Consider the following 17700-nt stretch of genomic DNA (forward strand, 5'->3'; position numbering starts at 1 on the left):
CTAGCTAACAGGACCAATGGTCAGGGATTATGGGAATTGTAGTCGCGGGTGGCGCTGTGGGTTAAACCACAGAGCCTAGGACTTGCCAATCAGAAGGTCGGCGGTTCGAATCTCCACGACAGGGTGAGCTCCCGCTGCTCGGTCCCTGCTCCTGCCAACCTAGCAGTTCGAAAGCACGTCAAAGTGCAGGTAGATAAATAGGTACCGTTCCGGCGGGAAGGTAAACGGCGTTTCCGTTCGCTGCTCTGGTTCGCCAGAAGCGGCTTAGTCATGCTGGCCACATGACCTGGAAGCTGTATGCCGGCTCCCTCGGCCAATAAAGCGAGATGAGCGCCGCAACCCCAGAGTTGGTCACGACTGGACCTAATGGTCAGGGCTCCCTTTACCTTAGTCCCAAAACAGCTGGAGGGGCAAGTTTGCCTATGCCTGCTATCTATCTATCTATCTATCTATAAAAGCCCTGCTAGGAGTCACTCCTTTTTGCTTTTCAATGCATTTCTTACCAATGATAATAATAATCAGTTTGGTGTGAGCCTTATTTCTGAAAGTGTGGCCCAGAGGAGAAAGTTTGAGAACCACTGCCACCCACTAGGCACAGCTTGGGGGCCCAGCTAATCACATCACCTGCGTCCTCGCTCACCTGTGGGCCCAACCTCTTCACGCTCCCTCCCTCCCTCCCTCCTACGAACTGATGCCCTCGTTTAATAAATAATACTACTACTACTAATAATAATAATTTCTTTTTCGCCATATCCTGTTTTGCGTCTAATTTTCTCGCAGCAGCCGACGGTACGGGTAGTTGGAGGAGCATGCTGTGAGCGCGCAGGCTAAAAGGTGGGCGACTTGCAGCCGCCACCCCAGCCCCTCTTTCTCCTTGCCCTCCGGGACTTTGCCCTCGACCACCCCCACTGCCCCCGCCTCCCCCCTCAAGGAAAGAAGCCTGGAAAGAAGCCAAGCGCCGACGAGGCCTGCCCAAGCGGCCATTCCCAAGGGGTCCCCCCCCCCTCAGCGCGTTTCTCCCGTGCGCCCGGCGGTCCCTTCCCGCCGCGCCTCCGCGTTTGGGCACTTACCCCAAAAAATGCCCCCCAAGAACTCACCACGAAGAACCCCCCCCCCGAGACCCTCGAAAGCTCACCTCCATGAGGAGAAGCTTCAGCCCCCTCACGTCCACATTTCAAGCCCCGCTGCCACCCCGGGACTCCCCACAAATGGAAACCCCCCGCCGCCCCCAAGAAACCTCTCCTCTCGCTCCTTACCTCTTTGCGCGCGCGCTGACCCCATAACTCGCCGCACTCACCCGCCTTCCTCAGGCCATTTCCCCCTCGTGAGGGGGATGGCGGGTCCGCTCCCGGTCCTGAGGGGGCGAACCCCAGCCCCGCTCTTGGCAGCCTCTCGTGGCTGTTCAGGAGACGGCGAGCCGGATACGACCGTCGGGATTTCCCCCTCCCCTTCTCTCCCCTCTCTCTCCACCTCCCAGGAGAAGGAGCAAAGGGAGGGGGTAGCAAAAGCATCCCGTCCCCCCTCCCTCCTCCCGCCCCCCTTGCAATATCGTCATTGATGGAGCCTCTTGCAAAAGAATGAAACGTTAAAACATTTGCAAAACCCGAATAAGTGGCTGACTTCGCTCTTCTTCTTTTCTCCTCCTTTTCCCTCCCTCGCCCGCGCACGGAGCGGCGCGACTCGCGAGCAGCGTGGCTTTTGCAAAACGCCGTGCAATTGCCTGGCACGCGCGGGGCGAATTGCAACCGACCTGCTACTATCGACGCTTCTTTTGGTTTTGCAAACTTGAAAATTCCATCGATCTACACTCATTTGCAGCAGCCGTGTTCTGGAAGGGTTTGGCCAACACGCAAAGACGCACAGGTGCAAGCATTGTCCCATTATGATCACGGCCGACTCCTTTCCTCGTGCCATTACAGAAGAGGGAAAAAGGACGCCTTTTAAAATTGCAAACGATTATTGATATCATTGCTAGGTTTTGGATGGCAAAAAAGACGCGAGGTGAAACTTGCAAAAGCTCCACCTCCTGTGCTGAGCTCCCGCCCCATATTATTGGAACTGCAAAACGCGTTTATTTGAATGGTTTCCCACCAGACAACGCAAATAAAGACGCGTTGCAATCAGTATGTCCTGCACCACTGATGCCCACAGCCAAAGACGCGCTATAATGCATCGCTCGCTCATACTGGATCTGCTACATACTGTACTTATGGAGGAGGAAAGTGTTGCTGAACAACATCTGCAGCAGCAAAATGCATCTAGAATGCCGACGCAAAACAAAAATTAAATTTGCACCTACTTCTTGTGCTTGCCTGGTGCTTTCTGAGCAAGCACAGCTGTCCGATACACATAAATTTAAACATTCAGTCCACTATAGAGTTACAAGCACGGAATTCAAAGCACACTTTTGTTGTTGCTGGTTTACAGCCACTGCGCACTCTACAAACCCAAAATGCAAGCACCGTGTCATCTGGAGCTTCAGCCTCAAAAGTAGAAATAACTACTCAGTAAATGTCTAATCCGCATTATGTAAAGGCAGAATGCCAATTGCCCGGAATTTGCACACTAAGGTGTACAACTCTGGTTTGCATCCTAAAAAGCAACTGTGCAATGTGTGGAATTTTGCATAACCTGAATGCTGATTGTACCAGAACCGACAGCCTTTATGCCAGGCATAGGCAAACTAGGACCCCCAGATGTTTTGGGACTACAATTCCCATCATCCCTGACCACTGGTCCTGTTAGGGATCATGGGAGTTGTAGTCCCAAAACATCTGGAGGGCTGAGTTTGCCTATGCCTGCTTTATGCTCAATGCATATTACGTAGCTAAAATGCCAGCATTTCTCTGCTAAAAGCCCATTATATTTTGCACAACCTGCCCATGCCCCAGCGCATGCCATTTGCATGCTCAGATACTCCACCAGTAGATTTCAGCATAGGGGAATTTTGCACACTCGCATCCTCCGATTTGGATTTGCAACTGACAATCCCAGGTGGCTCGCACTTAAAACAGCAGAATTCTATTCCGTAGCATTTAGAAAAACCGTAGCTTATCAGAAACCCGTGTCCTGTTTAAATCCCTTGTTCCTTTTGCCCCCTCCTTTTGGATGCTTCATCACATCCAGCATCCCATCTTAATTTTGCCCTCTTTCCCCATGCATCTTTGTTTTCAGCTTGTTCAACTTAAAACCTGCAACCTGACCAAATTCTTGAATTAATTGTAATACTCTTTTAGTACTGGATTCTGGCTCCTGTAATGTCAAGACTAAATCATCAGCTTTCCCCATGCATCTTTGAACTGTGCTTATTTTGTAACATGGGTCAGTGTTGGGGTTCGCACTGGCTTGGAAGTCACACACTCTGCCGCCAAACCCCTTTCTCCAAATCCAGTTGTACTGGGGCATGTGAGCGCCAAGAGGAAAACATCCTTTGCATTCAGGAAGACTCTCTTTATAGCAGCCTTTGCCAGCCTGGTGCCCTCCAGATGTTTTGAACAATAATTCCCATCGGTCCTGGGCCACCATAGGGCATAGCCTTTCTCTGCTACCTGTCCCTTTTGCCAGGCGATTGACATCAACTCACAGCTTTCAAAACTGTCTCCCGAGCTAAGGTAGGACTCAAATTCAGCCCTGAAGACAAATCCTTCAACAAATAATTATTCTCCCCTGCCCCATATCCATATCCCTATAGCCACTTGAAGTGCCTTCCTGCTATTCACCAGTTTGCCACACTGGACATTTTTAGCTCTTTTAATCTTTTCTCATAACATCAGTCCCCGCGGCTCCGAGATCAGTCGCGCCATCGTGCACTCTTCCCTCCAGTTTGTCAATGTCGTTTTGTTAATGAAGCACTCAAAGCCCAAACCAATCACATGTTACTCTGTTTAAGCTCTGAAAAACACTCTTCTCAGCAAATCCTAGCTCAGCACCCTATCCCAGCCTTTGCACACTTAAAAACATCTGCAGACTGCGTGGATCAAACTCCTGGGCTGCAGGTTAGCTATCCTTGTCTTAACAGTTAAAGGTCAAAAACAGTCAGAATCTTTAAAAAGTCCTACAAGGTGAAGAACTAGGATTCACTAGATTGTACAAGCAACCTAACCAGTGGCAGTTTTTTCTTCTGGGGCCTCCAAAGTAAGATCACAACAGTCTGGGAGGTCCATTCTCTTCTGAATCCTTTAAGACTGTAACTGCATAGATTTTGGGTTGAAAGTTGTGACCCTTGGATCACAAAGCACAGCTTGGTTTACACCATTTTCTGCTTCTGAAAGTCACGGGTTGCTGCTGATCTTGTGAAAAGCTTTAACAAAGTTATGTTCCTGAAAAACAAAACCCACATTTATGCTCCAAAGTATTTATAAGGTTATGAAACACAACTGCAGCAATTTCATTCATTATTTCAGTGGTCATATGCAGCACTATTAAAAAAAAACCAACCTTGACCAATTGTCCCCAAAGGAGCAAAACATATTTACATCACCAATTTCCATTAAATTTAGCCTTGGGGAAGAAAAGACAAAACAACAACCCTGTTTTGAAACATCTTCATTTTGTGAATAAATGTGTAGAATGCAACAGCTATACTACACCTTTGTTTTGTAATAAGGAAACCTGTTCCAGATGCTTACCTTTTAAAAGTTATATTGGTGGGCACTTGTGGCATCTATTAACTTTATGAAAAAGTACATTTATTTTATTAAAAATATATTAAATAATACAACGGGTACACATGGGAGGTTTATAGTGGAGATATGGATGCTGACAGATTTGCATGCTGAAAAGTAAATGGGGAATAGTATATACAGTAGTACCTCGGGTTACATACGATTCAGGTTACATACGCTTCAGGTTACAGACTCCACTAACCCAGAAATAGTGCTTCAGGTTAAGAACTTTGCTTCAGGATGAGAACAGAAATCGTGCTCCAGTGGCATGGCAGCAGCAGGAGACCCCATTAGCTAAAATGGTGCTTCAGGTTAAGAACAGTTTCAGGTTAAGTACGGACCTCCAGAACGAATTAAGTACTTAACCTGAGGTACCACTGTATATAACATAGCATTATGAATGAATCACTAGGTTATTCTCCCTGAGAAGAACCAGGGGCCAGAAACAGTTTTCTGTCTGTGGTGGGAGGAAGGTGTGGCCGTTGGAGGTGTGTGGACATTCTGGGGTCCAATCCCAGCTGCGTTAAAATCTTGGATTTCTCTGTTGGTTTCTATGAGCAGCTCTCACTTCCATCCCTGACAACAATTAAAAATAGCTTATCAGGCCACATCTTCAGTATACAGTACGTTTTTGAGGCAGTGTCACACGAATTTAAACAGTCAATGCTCACCCCCCCAAAAAAAATAATATTGGAAATGTAGTTTTAAGAGTGCTGAGGAGAACCCCTATTTCCCTCACAGACCTACAATTTCCAGACTTACCTGAGACTACAACAGAGTTACCTAAACTGCTATTGGAATTCTAGCCCTGTGAGGGGAATAGGGGTCTCCAAACAACTCTCTGCACCCACACCAAACGATAGCTCCCAGGATTCCATGACTGTTAGGTAAAGGTAAAGGGACCCCTGACCATTAGGTCCAGTCGTGGCTGACTCTGGGGTTGCAGCGCTCATCTCGCTTTATTGCCCGAGGGAGTCGGCGTACAGCTTCCGGGTCATGTGGCCAGCATGACTAAGCCGCTTCTGGCGAACCAGAGCAGCGCATGGAAACACTGTTTACCTTCCCGCCGGAGCGGTACCTATTTATCTACTTGCACTTTGACGTGCTTTCAAACTGCTAGGTTGGCAGAAGCAGGGACCGAGCAACGGAAGCTCACCCTGTTGTGGGGATTCGAACCACCGACCTTCTGATCAGCAAGTCCTAGGCTCTGTGGTTTAACCCACAGTGCCACCCGCGTCCCTTTCATGACTGTTAGAATGGTATAATTAGTGCTTTAAGCAAATAGTTCGGATGTGGCCTTGGTGTGAATCGGCAAATGACCTATCAAGATGAGGAGCTGATCCTCTCAAATCGCCCCCACCTTTATTTAACCTGCCCTTGTAAGCGCCTTTTTTATATGCCACAAAACCTCCTCTGAACAGGAGAGCTAAAACCTGCTCAGAAAGGTCGTTCTCGAAGGCAAGCGGCGAAAAGGCAGTGGAAGCCCCGTTTAATGAAATAAACCCATCATCATCGCTCGTAATAATGACACAAACTGAAACAGCAATTTTTTTTTACTCTCTCCCTCTCTCTCTCTCTCACACACACACATAGCAGCCTGTTCCCAAGAAGCCTATATTTAGCGCAGTTTCCCAGCTTGCGCCAAGTGCTCGGGGCAGCTATCAGATCTGCGAGTTTGCTCTGCTCCAGCAAGCCAGGCTGCCACAGCAGGGGTCATTCATGACCACATGCCAGCTAGCGGCCTGGCCCCGAGCGCCAGTTGCTAACCATAATAATTTTTAGGATTTTTAAAATTATTTTTTTAAGGTTGGGTGGTGGGGAGACGGCAAAGAACAGCCTCAGAGGTTTGTATTTTGGACGGTGGGGGAGAGTTCAAGCTATGCACAGGCGGAGGTGCCACCAGCAGCGGCCTGCTGAGGCCCTGATGGTGCCATTATGTAATGCTGTTTTGCCCAATTCGGTATCACTGCATGGCCTGGAGAGGAATTATACTGGGATCCAGTTATCATGGGTCAAAGCGGTGGTTGTTGATTTTATTTCCATTGCTTGCATTTCTGTCCAGCGGCGTAGAGTCAGTTTTCAGCGCCCAGGGTAGGTGGGGAGGATAGAAATGTGCTGGTGCGCCAGCCTATTCCTTGCCGCCAGAGTGATCCCACCCCTACCAGAGCAAAGCAGGGGGAGCCTGGCTGGCCAACAGAGATATGTACCAGGCCGGACTGCACTGGGGTTGCCTGCGTTGGGTCACCTGGTTCACACCCCCACAAAAATTGTATGCCCAGCACCATGGCCCCCCTGGCACCCCCACTTCGCCCCTGCTTCTGTCTCGGCGACATCCAAGCTGACTTGGTCGCCGTGTCCACAGAAATTGGCAGACCTCCAAGGATGTGTGTGGCGTTCATGCGGAGCCCCCGGTCGTCTCACGGACTCTTGACCCGTACACCACTAATCCGCTGCCACCAACCAGGTCCTCCCCGGTAAAATCACTTCAGCCTCAGCCAGGTTCTCAATTAATAAAGAAGAGTGTATTTTATTTCAGACACATACAAACTTTTACGGCATTCCAAACTTTGTTGCTCTTTACTTTCTTAGTCTTATTTTCCTCTTTCTGTCTCTTCTGCCTCCCCTCACTCAAGAACCCACTGCCCTAACTGTCTCTCTATTACCAACTGCCTACCAACTGCTTCTCCAACTGCCTTTCCCAACCAGCCAACCCACTAAAACCAACCAACTACCCACCAACAACTCCCAACAACAACTAACTCAGGGCCTTTTCAGTACTGGCTCCGACTTGGTGGAACGCTCTGTCACAAGAGACCAGGGCCCTGCGGGACTTGACATCTTTCCGCAGGGCCTGCAAGACAGAGCTGTTCCGCCTGGCCTTTGGTTTGGACTCAGTTTGACCCTTATGTTTCCCTCCCCTTATGGTTTTGATGAGGCTGCATTTTAAATTGCATTTTAACCTGTATTTTAAATTGGGGTTTTTTTGCCCTATTATGTTTTTACTGTAATTTTACTGTTGTTAGCCGCTCTAGCCAGGGAGGGCGGAGTATAAATAAAATTTATTATTATTATTATTATTATTATTATTATTATTATTATTATTATTATTACTGTTGCTACTTCACTGTCCAGCTGGCCTGGCTTCCTCCCTCGTACCCACTGCAAAACTCTTTGCTCTTCCCCCTAATTCTGCCAATGTTAAGCATTTTCTGGCTGGCATACATCAACAAATATGGGAATTTGGGCATGGCAAAGTGAGAAGCCGTGATGGCTTGGGTTTTTGCGACGACCTTGGCATTTTTGGAGGAGTGGGAGACAACGTGGTCTGGGTTATCGCTAGTAGAGTGCATCACAGCCTGGTTCCCATGCTTGGGCAAGGCATGTCCAGTCAGGACAACCCACAGGAGTGTGTGTGGGCCGCACGTGCCATCGCAACGTTGGCTGAATCCCGTGGCAAACCAACCCGCCGTTGATTCACAGGCAGCAAGGTTAAGGCTGGCAGTTCTTGAAAGTTGTGAGCAAGTCGGCCGCAAGGACAGCAATTCTGTCTTAGAAGCGGGATTAAAATGAATGCTGGCAGCCACGGGGGTACAAAGCCACGTAACAGTCGTTCCCTGTTAAATTTAGCGTCCAAGTCTCCCTGTTAAGAGGCCTTACGGGGCAGTTTCTCACAGGCAGGCATTGTGTCACCTTGGGTGGGTAATTAGCGGGAACAAATGGATCCTTCACAGTGCAATAGTCCTCGTCTCTTGTTAGAGGCACAACCCCAGTTCCCCTCCCTTTGACTCCAGCAATGGTGACAGATGTCCCAGGGTCCTTGCTTCTTGCCTTCTCATTCCCTCCCCGACAGCGCTTGCACCCTAAGCCAATGTGGCAAACAAGCGTAAGAACTCCTGACATCCGCAGCCTTCAGATCCTGCGTTCCTCGCTCGCTCAGCACAAAACTGCAGGGAATTAGACACCTCTCTTTGAGAACAAAGGGGACCCTAATCATCAGAGTGTCCTGGAAACAGTGAAGGAATAAAGGGCTGGGCTCAGAAGCACAGCAAAAAAGTCAAACGAGGTCCTACAATCCCAAAGACAAGAAACTTATAATGTTTGTTGATTGCTTTCTTTAGTGCTTATCCCGCGCTTCCTCCTGAAGGACCCAAAAGGTCCTTCAGGTCTGCAATAAAATTAACTGATTTGTGTGTATGGGACACAATAATCTAGACAACCTGATTATTCAGCATTCATCCTGATACATCTGAAGGGAGACCGGACAACATTGACTATTTATTGAGCATTAATTCTGATTTGTTTGTGGGGAGGGTTGATGATATGTCAAAGCAAGTGTTACCCCCACTTTCCTTTTATTATTATTATTATTATTATTATTTCCCAGAAGGCCCCCTCAACACAACTCGTAACAGTATACATCTGTAAAACACGTTCTGACCAAGTGATCCATGAGTTAGCATAAACCTTTTGCAACTGATCTGTGGTTCTCTGGAGAATTTGTAAATGAAAGAAAGCCTTTTAAACATGACCGTCAAAATCCATAACATGGATGTCTCATGATAGGTACGACCAGCGCTTCTTTTTTCCAGCCGGAACTCGCCAAAATTCAGTTCTGACACATCTCAGGTGGGCACTGTTGCCATTCTAAGAGAACAAGGGAGGCGTTCATTGTGAGTTCCAGCACCTCCTTTTCTAGAACAATAGCACTGGGTGCAACAGGTAGAATTCAAAAGGTGAACTTTTCTTACCGCTGCCTCACCAGTTAACATTTTGAGTTCAATGCCCATCAAATTCATTGATACAGAACACATGTTAACGGTAAAATGACCCTGCTTCAATTCCGGTATCTCCAGTTAAACGTTTCAGGTAGCACATGAATTTGACCTTTGAAGAGTTAGTAAGTAAACCATGTTTAACTTACCAAATGTGTTTGTCTCTTTCTATGCGGCCTAGGACCCACGTACCTAAGGGACCGCGTCTCCTGGTATGCCCCGCGGAGGACCTTAAGGTCCACAAATGACAAGACTTTGGAGGTCCCAAGTCGCAACGAGGGCCAGGGCCTTTTCAGTACTGGCCCCGACTTGGTGGAACGCTCTGTCACAAAAGACCAGGGCCCTGTGGGACGACATCTTTCCGCAGGGCCTGCAAGACAGAGCTGTTCTGCCTGGCCTTTGGTTTGGACTCAGTCTGACCCTTATGTTTCCCTCCCCTTATGGTTTTGATCTATGGGCACGCTTATCTGCCCCCCCTCCCACTTTGATTTTCGGGCACCTTATTTGTCTACCTTAACCATTCCAAAACTCAGACGGGCCTTTACACTGGCCAGACTAAATATGTTACCCTCAGCTGTTCTTGAAGGTAGATATCAAAAAATTTCATTCAAGAACCGGCTCTGCCCCTATGGAGCTGGCTACGTAGAAACTGTGTCACACGTTCTCTTGTCTTGCTCCCTATATAGAGATCTCAGGGAGGAGATCATCACGCCGCTCCTATCTGCCATCCCGGGCCGCTCTTGTGAAGCCAAATTGTTCTCACTCCTAGCCGACCAGAACAGCTCGACAACAGAGAAGGTTGCGAAATTTATCGAGAGAGCAATGAGACTGAGAGCTGCTATCTGAATGACATTAGTGTCATCACCCGGATTCCTCGCCTAGGATCTTATTATTATTATCTTTACGTTTTATTATTATTATTTTATTACCTCTGCCAAGTTTTAAGTACTGAGATTATTAATTTATCTGCATCTGGTTATTATTATCTTTCTCCGTCCTGACCATCCCTCCGAGGTTATATTTATATTTATAATCTTTCAATTTGACTGGTCTATTCACTTAACCGACCTGGAACAATCTACCACAGAAAAGGCCGTCGCCCATGGGACAGAGGGTCATTGATGAATGATAATCCAGCTTCTACCTAGGGTTTTAATAGGTCATAAGATTTTATGGTAACTATATTCGTAATGTATTTTTGTTGGTGTTTGTCCTTTGATGCTATGGCCTGTCGGCTACACAAATAAAGTCTATATCTATCTATGGGCTACTTTTAAAATGAGGCTGCAATTTAAATTGCATTTTAACCTCTATTTTAAATTGGTTCCTCCCCTATTATGTTTTTATTGTAATTTTACTGGTGTTAGCTGCCCTGAGCCCGGCTCTGACCGGGGAGGGCGGGGTATAAATAAAATTTAATAATAATTTCTTAAACAAATAATAAATTAAATTAAATTAAATAATAATTTAAATAAAATAAATAAAATGATGATGATGCTAAGGGAAGTGGGAAACTTTGAGAGCAACTTAAAAGGGGATATTGTTAGTTGTAGGTTCAGGTTTTAAGATAAAATATGTGTCTGTTATCCTAAAAAAAAAGAAAAAAAAAGAGGAAAGACCAAACCATCTAATCACTGGTAAACCCATGGGATTACTCAGTGATGTAAATTGGCAGCAGGTGAAAGAGATGATAAAAGGGGCACTTGTTTACTCTGGGCATAGTTAACCTATGCAATTCACGGCCACAGGTTGTAAGGGCGATATTTTCCCAGTGACAGACATCAATAGCAAGGTGTGGCGATGACGCAAGAGTGGGCCTGCAAAAACTTTCCCAGCTGACCTTTCAGGTGTAGCTAGGGTCATGTGCAGAATGGTGAGGGTGGGACCACCCGCTTTTTCGCACTGTCTCCCATTGTGGGGAACTTGATGATGGGAAACAGAGCCAGGAAACATACTGTGAAAGGAAATCAGGATGCTCAGCAAGGGGTCAGGGAGCTGTCAACAAAATCTAGCCTGACATCAGGAGCCAGCGCAGAACGAATCAATCCTTGCCCTCTCTGCAGTGTTTAATTTACAAAACGAGGAGATGGTGGGGCTCAAAGCCTGCCAGGAAACCCCACCTTAGGGGCTCCCTGTGGGCCATTTGTTTCAGTTGAATGCTTTTAATATGCGCAGTGGCTTACATTTAAAAAATATTGAATGTAAAACAAAAGATTTGTGTTTCCTCTTCTGATGCTTTCCCTCCATTGATTTTTCTGTTCTTGGACTCTGTGCTCCACCATCCGCTGTTAAATTTCCCCTACTTCCCTTCTATCCCTGTATATTTTGTGATATAAACATTCGGTGGGTTTTAGTAAACGGTAAAGGGACCCCTGACCATTAGTTCCAGTCATGACCGACTCTGGGGTTACGGCGCTCATCTTGCTTTATTGGCTGAGGGAGCTGGCGTTTGTCTGCTGACAGCTTCCAGGTCATGTGGCCAGCATGACTAAGCCGCTTCTGGCGAACCAGAGCAGTGCACGGAAACACCATTTACCTTCCCGCCGGAGCGGTACCTATTTATCTACTTGCACTTTGATGTGCTTTCGAACTGCTAGCTTGGCAGGAGCAGGAGCAGGGACTGAGCAACGGGAGCACACCCTGTCACAGGGATTCGAACCGCCGACCTTCTGATCAGCAAGTCCTAGGCTCTGAGGTTTAACCCACAGCGCCACCCTCGGTGGGTTTTACTCACAAGTAAATTACACAGGTCCAGGAGTGCTTGAGGGCAGAAAGGTCCAATGGTATTCTGCCATCATAATGGCTGAACATGTCTAATCTCTGTAAAATGAAGACGAAATTCCCAACTGTCTGAAATTTGGCAGGAAATGTGAATGGTATTAAATAGCCAAATGTTTGTTTGTTTGTTAAATAATAAATAAATACAATAAATGTGATGCAATGGCCGAAAGCAATTTAAATATTCTGTTAGCACCCATAACAGACCTTCCGTTTTGCTGCTTCAGAGCCTCTCAGAACTTGAAATAAATTGCAGTCTTTATCTTCCTGTTGTTTTTTTTTTGGGGGGGGGGAGAATCCATTTTATAGTAATAAAAATGTTAGGTTTGTAAAATCCCTATTTCACTCAACTGTTTAGGTAAGATAAAGTTGTATGTTGCACATGCTCAGTGCTAAATAAAATGTTCCAATGTACAATGGTACCTCGGTTTATGAACTTAATCCATTCCGGAAGTCCGTTCTTAAAACAAAACTATTCTTAAACCGAGGCGAGCTTTCCCTAATGAGGTCTCCTTCCACCATTCGGCTTCCGTTCGTAGACCGAGGAAAAGTTCGCAAACCAGAACACTACTTCTGGTTTTGCGGAGTTCGTAAACCGAATTGTTCGTAAACAGGACTCTTCTTAAACCGAGGTACCACTGTATAGTCTCTTTCCCAAAAGAAAGATGACAACCACCAGACCATGGAGACTTCTAGCTGCTAAAGCTGATAATTTGGGGAAAGGTAGGCAGTGATGGGTGGGTGTGTACAGAGGTGAGTTTGTGTCTTGGACTCTCAAAGTGATCTTGACAACTAAGAGTTGAACCTGGTCCAGGTTTAGCAAAAATTCATTGGTACAGCACACACGTTAAAGGTAAAATGACTCTGCTTCAATTCTGTATCTCCAGTTAAAAGTTTCAGGTAGCACATGAATTTGACCTTTGAAGAGTTAGTAAGTAAACCATGTTTAACTTACCATATGTGTTGGTCTCTTTCTATGCTAAGGGAAAGTGGGTAACTTTGAGAGAAACTTGGAAGGGGATATTTTAAAGGTCTAACATCCTATAATTCCACATTTTACTGCATGTTTTGCGATTTGACATCTCTGCTGGGGTTTTCTTACCAAAAAATAGTTGCTCCAAACTTGGATCTAAGCATGCAGAATTCCTTTTTAATTTTTGTCAACCACATCTATTTTCTTTAACCAAATCAACACCAACAAAAAAAATCAACACCAACAAAAAAAGGAAACTAGAGTAAACTACACCATCAGGTGCACAGAACGTAGAAGGATGGCACCTTTGAATATGATATTTGGTGATTCGTATCTCTTCTTTTTAAGTGCATTACAAAGGGAATCCTGGTTTCTATTTTATCTTGATGACAATATTTATGTAGTGCTTTTCAGGTAGACCTCAACAGATTGGTTGACATAAAATTATTACAGTAAGCATCGATAACATGACATTTTTATAGTAAAATCAAAACCATTTTTGAAAAAACGGCATCTGCTTCTTCCAGGCGAAATGGTTCTTCAGAAGCCTCTGTGATGGCTCCAATGTCACATTACCATATAATTTTAAAATGAGATACCATATATATCAGATGATAGTTCGTCATGTGTCTGAATTTATGAATTCCTTCTTTTAATAAGCAACCGTCATTGAACAGCTCAAATTATTTTGTACTCTTTTTTTATCAACTATTTTAATGACTAGTTAACGTTACCGTATCGTGCAGTTCTACAAAGCTCAACAGACCCTTTGTTGAGTCCTTACATCTGCAGGATAATTCATAAACATTATTATTTTGGTCTCCGGATTGCAGTCTGACTTGAAATGCATGGAGGCGCTGCCAGATCATGTGAGGAAAATAAGTACAGTTCTTAGGGGGACTCATGAGAAGAGCATCATGTCAATTTCAGCAAGTCCATTATCTGTCAGTTCAAAAACTGATTTCGAAAAAAACATGGCTATAAGCTCAAGTGGAGGAGAACAAATCTTGGAAGCTGCAGAGATTTGTAACGATACTCAGTTTCTGTACAGTTTAAAATAACTACCGCTTTAAGTAATATACATTGAAGGGGGGAGTCTAGAAAAGGCTAGGATATGCTTGGGGATGCGGGTTGCGCTGTGGGTTAAACCACAGAGCCTAGGACTCGTGGCCGACTCGGGTTGCGGCGCTCATTTCACTTTATTGGCCGAGGAAGCCAACGTACAGCTTCCGGGTCATGTGGCCAGCATGACTAAGCCGCTTCTGGCAAACCAGAGCAGCGCACAGAAACGCCATTTACCTTCCCGCTGGAGTGGTACCTATTTATCTACTTGCACTTTGATGTGCTTTCGAACTGCTAGGTTGGCAGGAGCAGGGACCGAGCAACGGGAGCTCACCCCGTCACGGGGATTTGAACCACCGACCTTCTGACCGGCAAGCCCTAGGCTCTGTGGCTTAACCCACAACACCGCCCGCATCCCAGATGGATGCCAACAACAGTGAAGGGCTCGTAATCTGGGGAACCGGGTTCGTGTCTCCGCTCCTCCACCTGCAGCTGCTGGGTGACCTTGGGCTAGTCACACTTCTCTGAAGTCTCTCAGCCTCACTCACCTCACAGAGTGTTTGTTGTGTGGGAGGAAGAAAAAGGAGAATGTTAGCTGCTTGGAGACTCCTTCAGGTAGTGATAAAGCGGGATATCAAATCCAAACTCTTCTTTTTCTTCTTCTTCTTCTGAAGCCCTGGAGAGATGCTGCCAGTCCGTGTAGACAATCCTGAGCTAGATAGAGACCAGTGGATTTGACCGAGCAGCTTCCTGTGTGTTTCAGCAGAAAAAAAGAGAGCTCTCCCTGGTGGTCTGATTTGCTTTCTGAATGATTCCCTGAATTTTTTTAAAAAAAATTGCATACGGCATCTTTGAAGTCTCTCTTCCATATTTTGGCATCCTGGCTCCATCCGTCAGACCTGGAATTTGAAAGCGGGTCAGCATTTTCCACTGCACTGGTCAAGCATGGGGGACTGGATGTGAACAGCTGGATCCCCGAGCCTGCCTTTGCTATAAACATCCTGTGTGAGAAATGTGTCCCAGCGCTGATCTGGTGGGAACCCAGAGACCATAAAGGAGAGGGAGGCGGGCAGAGGAAAAGAGAAGCTGAGGGAGATAAGCGAGCTGTCACATTTTTTTCCACAGAAATGTTCCCTTTCATCCAGATTCTCTTTTGGCAAACACCTGCGATCTGCAATGCACAGAATTCTACAAGCTATACCGGCGATTCGAAAACAAGCAGGGGCATGAATGAGCCAGCGCGCGGTTGAGGAATCTGCTTCCAGTCACGCCATGCCATTATTTAAAATGCTTTAACGCCAAATTTCTATAAGGTAGCATTCCAAGTGGATAAACAGAGATCAAAACAACAAATCAGGGAAAGAACCACCAGGAGTAATGGAAATGTGTCTGAGAAGCCGATAAACAAAACTCAGGGCAGTTTCAAAAGACACCAGACAGAGCAATAAACTACAGAAATCATATCAGCAATTAAGATAAAGGTAAAGGACCCCTGGACAGTTAAGTCCAGTCAAAGGCGACTATGGGGTTGTGGCGCTCTTCTCGCTTTCAGGCCGAGGGAGCCAGCGTTTGTTCGCAGACAGCTTTCTGGCTCATGTGGCCAGCGTGACTAAACCGCTACTGGTGCAACAGAGCACTGTGACGGAAACCAAAGTGCAAGGAAACACCGTTTACCTTCCCGCCGAAGAGATACCTATTTATCTACTTGTACTGGTGTGCTTTCGAACTGCTAGGTTGGCAGGAGCTGGGACAGAGCAACAGAAGTTCACTCCATCGCGGGGATTCGAACCACTGACCTTCTGATTGGCAAGCCCAAGAGCATGGGTAGGCAAACTAAGGCCCGGGCGCCAGATCCAGCCCAATCGCCTTCCAAATCTGGCCAAAGGATGGTCTGGGAATCAGCGTGTTTTTGCTTGAGTAGAATGTGTCCTTTTATTTAAAATGCATCTCTGGGTTATTTATGGGGCATAGGAATTCATTCTTTCTTTCTTTTCAAAATATAGTCAGGCCCCCAACAAGGTCTGAGGGACAGTGCACTGGTCCCCTGCTGAAAAAATTTGCTGACCCCTGACCAAGAGGCTCAGTGGTTTAGACCACAGCACCACCCGCGTTATACCATGCTTATTAACACAGAAGCCAAAGCAGCCATTTTAGCACATGCATTTGGTACACAAGGGAAAATGAGGAAGGTGCCAGGTGGATCAGGTGCGAGTTCCATAAATGAGGTACAAGCAGGGATGCAAACTGGAATAAAAGAGGGGGGGGGAGAGTAAGCCCCACCCCATATAATCGATCACATGATACAACACACACATACTATTTGAATGGCAATGCCGATTAACTTTGGGGGCCCTAGCCCCCACAGATATTTTATTGGGGCGGCCAAGGGACCTCAGCCCCTAGAAGTTGCCTCCTATGGGTACAAGCCCAGGAAAGGCCCCAGCATTAGTCACCTAATGGAGCATGTGCTGAGAGTCATGGTGTACCAGATAATCCGGCCTTTGGGTCTTTATTCATGAGTCACAGGCCCTCAGAGAAGGGTTTCCTATCGCTGGATCCAGACATCGTCCAAACTTCCCTCTCTTATCGCACCATCCTTTAATCAATGAAGATTCGCCGTGTTTCCAAGCGGAAAGACTTGGCTGCTAAAATAAGAAAAGGGATAAGGTTCCAAACTCAAGATTTTAGCAGAGGGGAAATTTGGGTAACATGGCATCCTGAGCAAGGGCTTCCTTCACATTCGGAGTAAATTGCAAGGAATTGGCTGGAGGTAGAAGATGAGCCTTTCCATTCTCTATAAAGGGAACGTCCATAGCAGATTTACGCAGTACGTGTGGGGAGGAGGGGGGGGGGAAACGTTCCATTGCACAAGGAGAAATCATGGAATGTTCACCTTAACACTATGCTAAATGTAGATCAATATTTTTTTAGCTCATATTTACCATTGACTAATAAATTGCATTATGATTCTGAGAAATTGGGATGTTTATTGCAGCCTCAATTTAAGCCAGACTGAACTAACGCGACTTCATAAAACAATACTTGGTTACCGCAACTGGTAGAGGCTCTTCCACTAGGGTACAGCGCACGTAATGAAAATTATCAAGCTATTTTTAACAAAGGATTTCCTCCCCAAAATCTCAAAGCCACACATTCTTTCCTGCCCCGTGCATATTTTACACTTCCATGAATTTAATTTCCTGGCCATTTAATTAACTGTTTGTTTGTTTGTTTGTTTGTACTCTGCACCTGACTCAGTTGGCCAGGCCACCCTGGGCAGCTTACATAACATATAAAAACATAATAAAATATTAAATATTTTAAAAACTTTCCTATATAGGGGCTGCCTTCAGATGTCTTCTAAAGGTTGTATAGCTCCAACCAGCTCTCTGCATCACTTAGACAAAACTAACCTTAGCAATGGCAAATAGGTCCCTCCTGTGTTCTTTGA

General features: G+C 46.0%; 1 protein-coding gene across 3 annotated transcripts in view; it reads right to left on the reverse strand.

Annotated features, from left to right (window-relative positions):
• GJC1 (gap junction protein gamma 1) overlaps window positions 1-2115 on the reverse strand; it is a 35319-nt gene extending 33204 nt beyond the window's left edge. The window contains exon 1 of one of the 3 annotated variants that reach the window (XM_079949890.1): window positions 1751-2115. The gene's annotated coding sequence lies outside the window, so the exon portion shown is untranslated. Of the gene's footprint in view, window positions 1-1256; window positions 1516-1750 lie in introns of those variants that run through there. The other 2 variants (XM_079949888.1, XM_079949887.1) reach the window with 2 other exon arrangements.
• Between the last annotated feature and the right edge of the window lie 15585 nt (window positions 2116-17700).

This window comes from Podarcis cretensis, assembly GCF_951804945.1.
Source record: "Podarcis cretensis genome assembly, chromosome: 13".
NCBI classification, from domain to species: domain Eukaryota; kingdom Metazoa; phylum Chordata; class Lepidosauria; order Squamata; family Lacertidae; genus Podarcis; species Podarcis cretensis.